The sequence below is a fragment of the Triticum dicoccoides genome, chromosome 3A (assembly GCF_002162155.2).
Source record: "Triticum dicoccoides isolate Atlit2015 ecotype Zavitan chromosome 3A, WEW_v2.0, whole genome shotgun sequence".
NCBI classification, from domain to species: domain Eukaryota; kingdom Viridiplantae; phylum Streptophyta; class Magnoliopsida; order Poales; family Poaceae; genus Triticum; species Triticum dicoccoides.
In genome coordinates this window covers 697,191,021-697,200,489 of record NC_041384.1, presented here as the reverse complement: position 1 = coordinate 697,200,489, position 9,469 = coordinate 697,191,021, and positions in this window count along the sequence as shown.

Here is a 9,469-nt window from a genome sequence, read left to right as displayed (position 1 = left end):
GGGGGCATTAGTCCCGGGTCGTAGCACCAACCGGGACTAATGCCCCCCTTTAGTCCCGGTTGGTGCCACCAACCGGGACCAAAGGCCTGTGCGGCCCCAAACCCAAATATTTAGTCCCACCTCGCTAGTTGAGAGGGAGGCGCACCTGTTTATAAGGTGCGGTGCGCCTTCCCTCTCGAGCTCCTCTCTAAAGCAGGCTTTCGGGCCTAACACTGCAATCTGTGCCTGTGGGCCTACTGGGCCTCCCGCGGGCCTGAATCCTGGCCCATGATAGGGTTTCTAGTCGTATTCAGGCCGTGGGGGCCCAGTAAGTGGCACTCTTTTTTGTTTCTACTTAGAACTAAATACTTATAGTTTTGTAGTGATTTCTTTTTTATTTTAGGTCACAAAAATTATAAACTTTCTGTTAGTGCCATTAGTTTTAAAATTTGAATAGTTTAAATTTGATTTTTTTTTAAATTTGTGTGAATCACTAGTTTATGAATAACTTTACTATAAAAATTGATTTTTGAGTCAATCTTTTTCCTGCTATTTAATATTACTGTGTCTTATCATTATACTCAATTTGGTAATTTTAGTTAGTCATAACAAATATTATAGGGGTGAGCCCTATTTTTTTTCTAGTTTTTTTGTTTTGTTTTCTGCATTATTTATTTCCTTTTGTTTTTTGCTTTATTTTTTAATTCTTTTTGCTTTTAGTTTTAGAAAAATTATAAAATTTCTGTTAGTGCCATTAGTTTTCAAATTTCAAAACACTTTTTTAGTTTTTTGTTTTCTTTGTTGCTTTATTTATTTTATTTTGTTTCTACTTACAACAAAATACCTATTGTTGCTATTTTTATTTTTTTTTCTAGTTTTTTTGTTTTGTTTTCTGTATTATTTATTTTCTTTTGTTTTTTGCTTTATTTTTTAATTCTTTTTGCTTTTAGGTCAGCAAAATTATAAACTTTCTGTTAGTGCCATTAGTTTTAGAAAAAATATAAACTTTCTATTAGTGCCATTAGTTTTCAAATTTGAATAGTTAAAATTTGAACATAGATGCACCTATAGAGAAAATTCGACCTAAATTCATAGTTTTCAAATGAACTCTGAAAAAGTTGGCATAGCATACACGTCTGTTACAAATTTGGCATGGTATCATCATAATAGTTGTGGGAGAAAGTCTTCACTTTTTCTTCGCTTGTGTCATTTGCTTATTGCGCCGTAACCATGGATAATCTTCATTGTTTATCAGGATGCTTGGGTCAGCCTTGACACTGAAGGGAGGAATTTCATGAAACTTTTCATAATCTTCAGACATGTCTGTCTTGCCGTCCACTCCCAGGATGTCCCTTTTTCCTGAAAGAACTATGTGGCGCTTTGGCTCATCGTATGATGTATTCGCTTCCTTATCTTTTCTTTTTCTCGGTTTGGTAGACATGTCCTTCACATAGATAACCTGTGCCACATCATTGGCTAGGACGAACGGTTCGTCAGTGTACCCAAGATTTTTCAGATCCATTGTTGTCATTCCGTACTGTGGGTCTACCTGTATCCCGCCGCCTAACAGATTGACCCATTTGCACTTAAACAAAGGGACCTCAATATCAGGTCCGTAGTCAAGTTCCCATATGTCCACTATGTAACCATAATATGTATCCTTTCCGCTCTCGGTTGCTGCATCAAAGCGGACACCGCTGTTTTGGTTGGTGCTCTTTTGATCTTGGGCAATCGTGCAAAATGTATTCCCATTTATCTCGTATCCTTTGTAAGTCAATACAGTCAAAGATGGTCCCCTGGACAACAAGTACAACTCATCACAAACAGTGTTGTCACCTCTGAGACGTGTTTCCAACCAACTGCTGAAAGTCCTGATGTGTTCACATGTAATCTAGTCGTCGCACTGCTCCGGGTGTTTGGAGCGCAGACTGTTCTTGTGTTGATCGACATACGGGGTCACCAAGGTAGAGTTCTGTAGAACTGTGTAGTGTGCTTGAGACCAAGAATATCCGTCCCTGCATATTATTGAGTCTCTTCCAAGAGTGCCTTTTCCAGTCGGTCTCCCCTCATACCGCGATTTAGGGAGACCTATCTTGTTAAGGCCAGGAATGAAGTCAACACAAAACCCGATAACATCCTCTGTTTGATGGCCCATGGAGATGCTTCCTTCTGGCCTAGCGCGATTACGGACATATTTCTTTAGGACTCCCATGAACCTCTCAAAGGGGAACATATTGTGTAGAAATACGGGCCCCAAGATGACAATCTCGTCGACTAGATGAACTAGGACGTGCATCATGATATTGAAGAAGGATGGTGGGAACACCAGCTCGAAACTGACAAGACATTGCGCCACATCACTCCTTAGCCTTGGTACGATTTCTGGATCGATCACCTTCTGAGAGATTGCATTGAGGAATGCACATAGCTTCACAATGGCTAATCGGATGTTTTCCGGTAGAAGCCCCCTCAATGCAACCGGAAGCAGTTGTGTCATAATCACGTGGCAGTCATGAGACTTTAGGTTCTGAAACTTTTTCTCTGGCATATTTATTATTCCCCTTATATTCGACGAGAAGCCAGTCGTGGCCTTCATACTGAGCAGGCATTCAAAGAAGATTTCTTTCTCTTCTTTCATAAGAGCGTAGCTGGCAGGACCTTTATACTACTTCGGAGGCATGCCGTCTTTTTCGTGCAAACGTTGCAGGTCCTCCCGTGCCTCAGGTGTATCTTTTGTCTTCCCATACACGCCCAAGAAGCCTAGCAGGTTCACGCAAAGGTTCTTCGTCACGTGCATCACGTCGATTGAGGAGCGGATCTCTAGGTCTTTCCAGTAGGGTAGGTCCCAAAATATAGATTTCTTCTTCCACATGGGTGCGTGTCCCTCAGCGTCATTCGGAACAGCTAGTCCACTGGGACCCTTTCCAAAGATTACGTAGTGTAAATCATTGACCATAGCAAGCACGTGATCACCGGTGCGCATGGCGGGCTTCTTCCGGTGATCTGCCTCGCCTTTGAAATGCTTGCCTTTCTTTCGACATTGACGGTTGGTCGGAAGAAATCGACGATGGCCCAGGTACACATTCTTCCTGCATTTGTCCAGGTATATACTTTCAGTGTCATCTAAACAGTGCGTGCATGCGTGGTATCCTTTGTTTGTCTGTCTTGAAAGGTTACTGAGAGCGGGCCAATCGTTGATGGTCACGAACAGCAACGCCTTAAGGTTAAATTCCTCCTGGCTGTGCTCATCCCATGTACGTACACCATTTTCATTCCACAACTGTAAAAGTTCTTCAACTAATGGCCTTAGGTACACATCAATTTCGTTGCCGGGTTGCTTAGGGCCTTGGATGAGAACTGGCATCATAATGAACTTCCGCCTCATGCACATCCAAGGAGGAAGGTTATACATACATAGAGTCACGGGCCAGGTGTTGTGATTGCTGCTCTACTCCCCGAAAGGATTAATACCATCCGCGCTTAAAGCAAACCATACATTCCTTGGGTCCTTTGCAAACTCATCGCAGTACTTTCTCTCGATTTTTCTCCACTGCGACCCGTCAGCGGGTGCTCTTAACTTCCCATCTTTCTTTTGGTTCTCACTGTGCCATCGCATCAACTTGGCATGCTCTTTGTTTTTGAACAGACGTTTCAACCGTGGTATTATAGGAGCATACCACATCACCCTCGCAGGAACCCTCTTCCTGGGGGGCTCGCCGTCAACATCACCAGGGTCGTCTCGTCTGATCTTATACCGCAATGCACCGCATACCGGGCATGCGTTCAGATCCTTGTATGCACCGCGATAGAGGATGCAGTCATTAGGGCATGCATGTATCTTCTCCACCTCCAATCCTAGAGGGCATATGACCTTCTTTGCTGCGTATGTACTGTCGGGCAATTCGTTATCCTTTGGAAGCTTCTTCTTCAATATTTTCAGTAGCTTCTCAAATCCTTTGTCAGCCACAGCATTCTCTGCCTTCCACTGCAGCAATTCCAGTACGGTACCGAGCTTTGTGTTGCCATCTTCGCAATTGGGGTATAACCCTTTTTTGTGATCCTCTAACATGCGATCGAACTTCAGCTTCTCCTTTTGACTAATGCATTGCGTCCTTGCATCGACAATGACCCGACGGAGATCATCATCATCGGGCACATCGTCTGGTTCCTCTTGATCTTCAGCAGCTTCACCCGTTGCAGCATCATTGGGCACATCGTCTAGTTCCTCTTGATCTTCACCAGCTCCCCCCGTTGCAGCATCACCGTATTCAGGGGGCACATAGTTGTCATCGTAGTCTTCTTCTTCGTCGTCTTCCATCATAACCCCTATTTCTCCGTGCCTCGTCCAAACATTATAGTGTGGCATGAAACCCTTGTAAAGCAGGTGGGAGTGAAGGATTTTCCGGTTAGAGTAAGACCTCGTATTCCCACATTCAGTGCATGGACAACACATAAAACCATTCTGCTTGTTTGCCTCAGCCGCATCGAGAAACTCATGCACGCCCTTAATGTACTCGCGGGTGTGTCTGTCACCGTACATCTATTGCCGGTTCATCTGCATGCATTATATATAATTAAGTGTCCAAATTAATAGAAGTTCATCATCACATTAAAACCAAAGTGCATACATAGTTCTCATCTAACAACATATAGCTCTCCAGAGCATCTAATAATTAAACCATACATTGAAACTATGTAAAACATTTCAATGCGAAAACAAATGGATCATAATCGCAACCAAGGTAACAATTGATCCAACGGCATAATGATACCAAGCCTCGGTATGAATGTCATATTTTCTAATCTTTCTAATCTTCAAGCGCATTGCATCCATCTTGATCTTGTGATCATCGACGACATCCGCAACATGCAACTCCAATATCATCTTCTCCTCCTCAATTTTTTTATTTTTTCCTTCAAAAAATTGTTTTCTTCTTCAACTAAATTTAACCTCTCGACAATAGGGTCGGTTGGCATTTCCGATTCACATACATCCTAGATAAATAAAATTTATGTCACGTTGGTCGGCATAATTTTCATAAACAATAAATGAACCAATAGTTATAAAGATAATATACATACCACATCTGAATCATAGACAGGACGAGGGCCGACGGGGGCGCATACCAAAACCATCGCACTATATAAGATGCAATAATAAATGTAAAAAAATGATACAAGTATCTATCTAAACATACAAGTAAGAATATTTTTCCTTTCAGAAAGAAGATAAGAACAAGAGGCTCACCACGGTGGTGTCGGTGATGAGATCGGCGCGGGTGATCGACGGCGGTGAAGACAGGGACGGGGTGTGAAGGACCGCTAAATCTAGACAAATCTCGAGGAAAATGGAGCTTGGAGGTCGAGCTTCGAGAGGAGAAAGCTTAAGTAGTGTGGTTCGGGCATTTCATCGAACACCTCATGTGCATAGGAGGTGAGCTAGAGCACCACAAAGCCCTCTCCCCCTCGGCTAGAAAAAACAGAGCACTGTGCTCTGCTCTTGCGTGAGGGGGTATATATAGGCACCTCATTGGTCCCGGTTGGTGACATGAGCCGGGACTAAAGGGGAGCCTTTGGTCCCAGTTCAAGCCACCAACCGGGACCAATGGTGGTGGGCCAGGAGCGAGGCCCATTGATCCCGGCTTATGCCACCAACCGGGACCAAAAGGTCCAGATGAACCGGGACCAATGTCCCACGAGGCCCGGTCGGCCCCCTGGGCTCACGAACCGGGACCAATGCCCACATTGGTCCCGGTTCTAGACTGAACCGGGACTAATGGGCTGACCCGGCCTGGACCAAAGCCCTATTTTCTACTAGTGATCTAGTTATTGAGTCACTTAAATGTGTAATAACAAAGGCACATCTACAGTTCAAAAAGAAAAACAAAGGCATATCTAGATTTGCCCTAAACAAACTCTTACTGTAACTATATGTGGATTGTCTGATGCAAAACTGGTAAAGATGAAAAAAATTGGTACGTGTCATCAATTTTGTATCTTGTACATTACATATTGCTGAACAAATTCTTGTTAAAATAAACAAATTTGTTAATTCTCATCTTTTTTTTCTTTTTTTCTTTTGAAAAGGGGGGGCTCCTCGGCCTCTGCATCAGAGTGATGCATACGGCCATCTTATTAACCAAATAAATAAAAGGACCAACAAGGTTCCAAAGTCTCCAACAGAAAAAAAAGAAAATGGCAGCTCACACAGAGCCTAAAAGGCTAGATACACAAACTAGCCAGGATAAGACACCACAACCGGCTGGCTAAACATAGATAGATAAACTATTTGCCTATCTTATTACATGACCGCCATCCAAACCGGTTGAATATATCCCGAGCTACCATCTCCCAACGGATAGATCCAGTAACCAAATGCTCCCTGGCGTCCATCGGAGTGAGTAGCGACCACGAACGGATCAATGTTGTAGCTCGGAAAATAACCTGCAAAAAATAAATCCGTGATGTTCTGTTAAAAATCAAATCATTTCTGCAATTCCAGATAGTCCACAACAAAGCGCAAACTCCAACCCGAATATGTCTTGCTACGTCAGGCTCAACCCCATTAAGCCATGTCCCAAATAGTGTGTTAACAGAATTCGGTGGAGTAATATTAAAAGCAATATGGACCATCCGCCAAATAACTTTGGCCAACGGGCAATCAAAGAATAGATGCTTAATCGTCTCATCCCGATCACAGAAACTACACCTCGTAGGTCCTGTCCAATTACGCTTTATCAAGTTGTCCTTTGTTAAAATAACTTGTTTATGGACAAACCACATAAACACTTTAATTTTTAAAGGGACTTTGACAGCCCAGACAAACTTGGAAGTTGGAATGGAGTTCGAATTAATAATATCAAGATACATTGATTTAACTGTAAATACTCCAGATCTAGTCAACTTCCAGCGTAATCCATCGGGTTGGTGAGAAAGTTGAACCTCCATTAGTCTCCTAACTAGATGGAGCCATTCTTTCCAACGATTGCCTGCTAAGGACCGTCTAAACTGAATATTAAGGGGGATAGATTGAAATACCGTTGCCACGAACACGTCACGTTGTTGAGCAATCCGATATAAAGATGGACATTGAATGGCTAAAGGTGAGTCGCCAAGCCAAGTATCCTCCCAGAAACGTGTACTTGCACCGTTTCCAATAACAAACCTTGTCCTATTGAACATTGATTGTTTGGCTTTCATTAGTCCTTTCCAGAAAGGCGAATCAGTCGGCCTGACTGTAACTTGGGACAATGTTTTATCTGGAGGTACTTGATGCGAAGGATCTGCGCCCACATGGCCTCAGTCTCGGAGGAAAGCTTCCACAACCACTTACTAAGAAGGCATCTGTTCTTAACTTCAAGATTTTCAATACCAAGACCCCCTTGATATTTCGGTCTACAGATGATGTCCCATTTAGCAAGCCGGTATTTTCTTTTAAGTTCATCACCCTGCCAAAAGAAACGTGACCGATAGAAGTCCAGTCTTTTCCTAACACCAACTGGGACCTCAAAGAACGATAAGAGGAACATAGGCATACTCGTGAGCACCGAATTAATCAAGATCAAACGGCCTCCGTAAGACATGAGCTTACCCTTCCAGCAGCTCAGTTTCTTCTCAAATAGATCTTCGATGCACTTCCATTCTCTGTTTGTCAGCCTACGATGGTGTATCGGAATACCAAGGTATGAGAAAGGTAAACTCCCAAACTTGCACCCAAACAATTGCCTATAAGACTCCTGTTCGTCTTTGGCTCTACCAAAGCAGAACAACTCGCTCTTATGAAAGTTAATCTTTAACCCGGTCAATTGTTCAAATAGGCATAACACCAGCTTCATATTTCTCGCCTTGGCCAAATCATACTCCATAAATATGATTGTATCATCAGCGTATTGAAGGACGGATACACCTCCATCAAGAAGATGGGGTACCAAACCACCCACTTGACCATTCTCCTTAGCCCGTCCTATCAAAATTGCTAACATATCCACCACAATGTTAAACAAGATAGGGGACATCGAATCTCCTTGTCTGAGGCCTTTATGTGTCTGGAAGTAATGACCTATATCGTCATTCACTTTAATTCTCATCTAGAAAAGAAATAACAAGAATTAATGCACTACTGGTGTTTCAAATTGGCATGTATGATCATTTTGGTGTCTACAGTTGTGGTATACAAAAAAGTGGCGCATGGACTTAACTTTCGTGTGCAATAATGCCTTCATCATTCAAACTTTAATTGCGCTCCCATAGCATTGTATTTCTGTTCGCATGCGTGTGAGCGTGCCAACAAGGCGCCAGGTACACTTGCAACGGCTTACATAATATGTGTCTTTACGATCGTTGGGTCCCACCTATCAGTGAATGGTACAAAGAGAAAATCGAAATGAAGAATCATGTCACGTCCTTTGGGGTTGGAATGAGCAACCTCAAGCCTACCTACCCCAGGAGTAGGGGTGGAAACGGATCGGATAGTGCTCTTGCCACTTCCATTTTCATATTTTCAAAACGAATACGAATCCGAATACGGATGTTATCGGATACGGATGCGGCTCGGATATTATTCGAATACGGATACGTATCGGATATTTTCTTGATTCGGAACGGATACGAATAATATCAACATATTGCTTAAGTAAATTAGTCGATACCTATGTGACCTGAAATAATCAACTTGTGACATACAATAAGTCAATGATAAATAGGTTTATGAATAAATACTATTGTAATGCATAATAATTTATAAGTTTAATCATATAAATAGTAAAATTTGACCACTTATTTGGCTTTTATGTTGGATAATTGGAATATTGGGTCTAGAATTTTGAAAATTACCTCCCATAATTTTATTCGGATACGGATATATCCACTTCCATATCCATATTTGTCTCAAAATCTCCTACCATATTTTATTTTTTATTTGTTTAATAATTTCGGATACGGATAATTTCCATTTCCATTTTGGTCCGGACGCGGATGTTTCGGATACGAATAGGCATTTTCTCGAATACGAATATCGGATATTTCGGATTATCCGCTACCAATTTCCACCCCTACCCAGGAGTAACAACTCTAGCCCACACCCTTTGATGTCTACTAGTGGTTAGGGCCTGCTATTACGGGCCACTTGATCGAAAGCTATGTACGTGTTTCTCCATCTTAAAGAAAAAAACCTGACCTTCATGTCCATATGGAAAAACTTTCTTGTATCACATGAACATGACATCCATCTAAAAAAGAAAAAGCTTGTAAAAAATTCTCAAAAAGACAAAGGGGAAAATCTCACTACCATCTTCCAAAAAGTAATATCCAAAAAAAAAATCAAAAACTTTCACATTGGTGCCAACCACATGGGCCACGTGCCATAGCTAGTTCGCCTCTTGTACGCCTAACGGGACTAATAGCTAGTCCATGAGCCAAGCACTGGCATGATAGGGCATAAATGGGCTGCACTCAGTATGATCCATTTTTTCCATTTAGTTTTTTTGGAAAA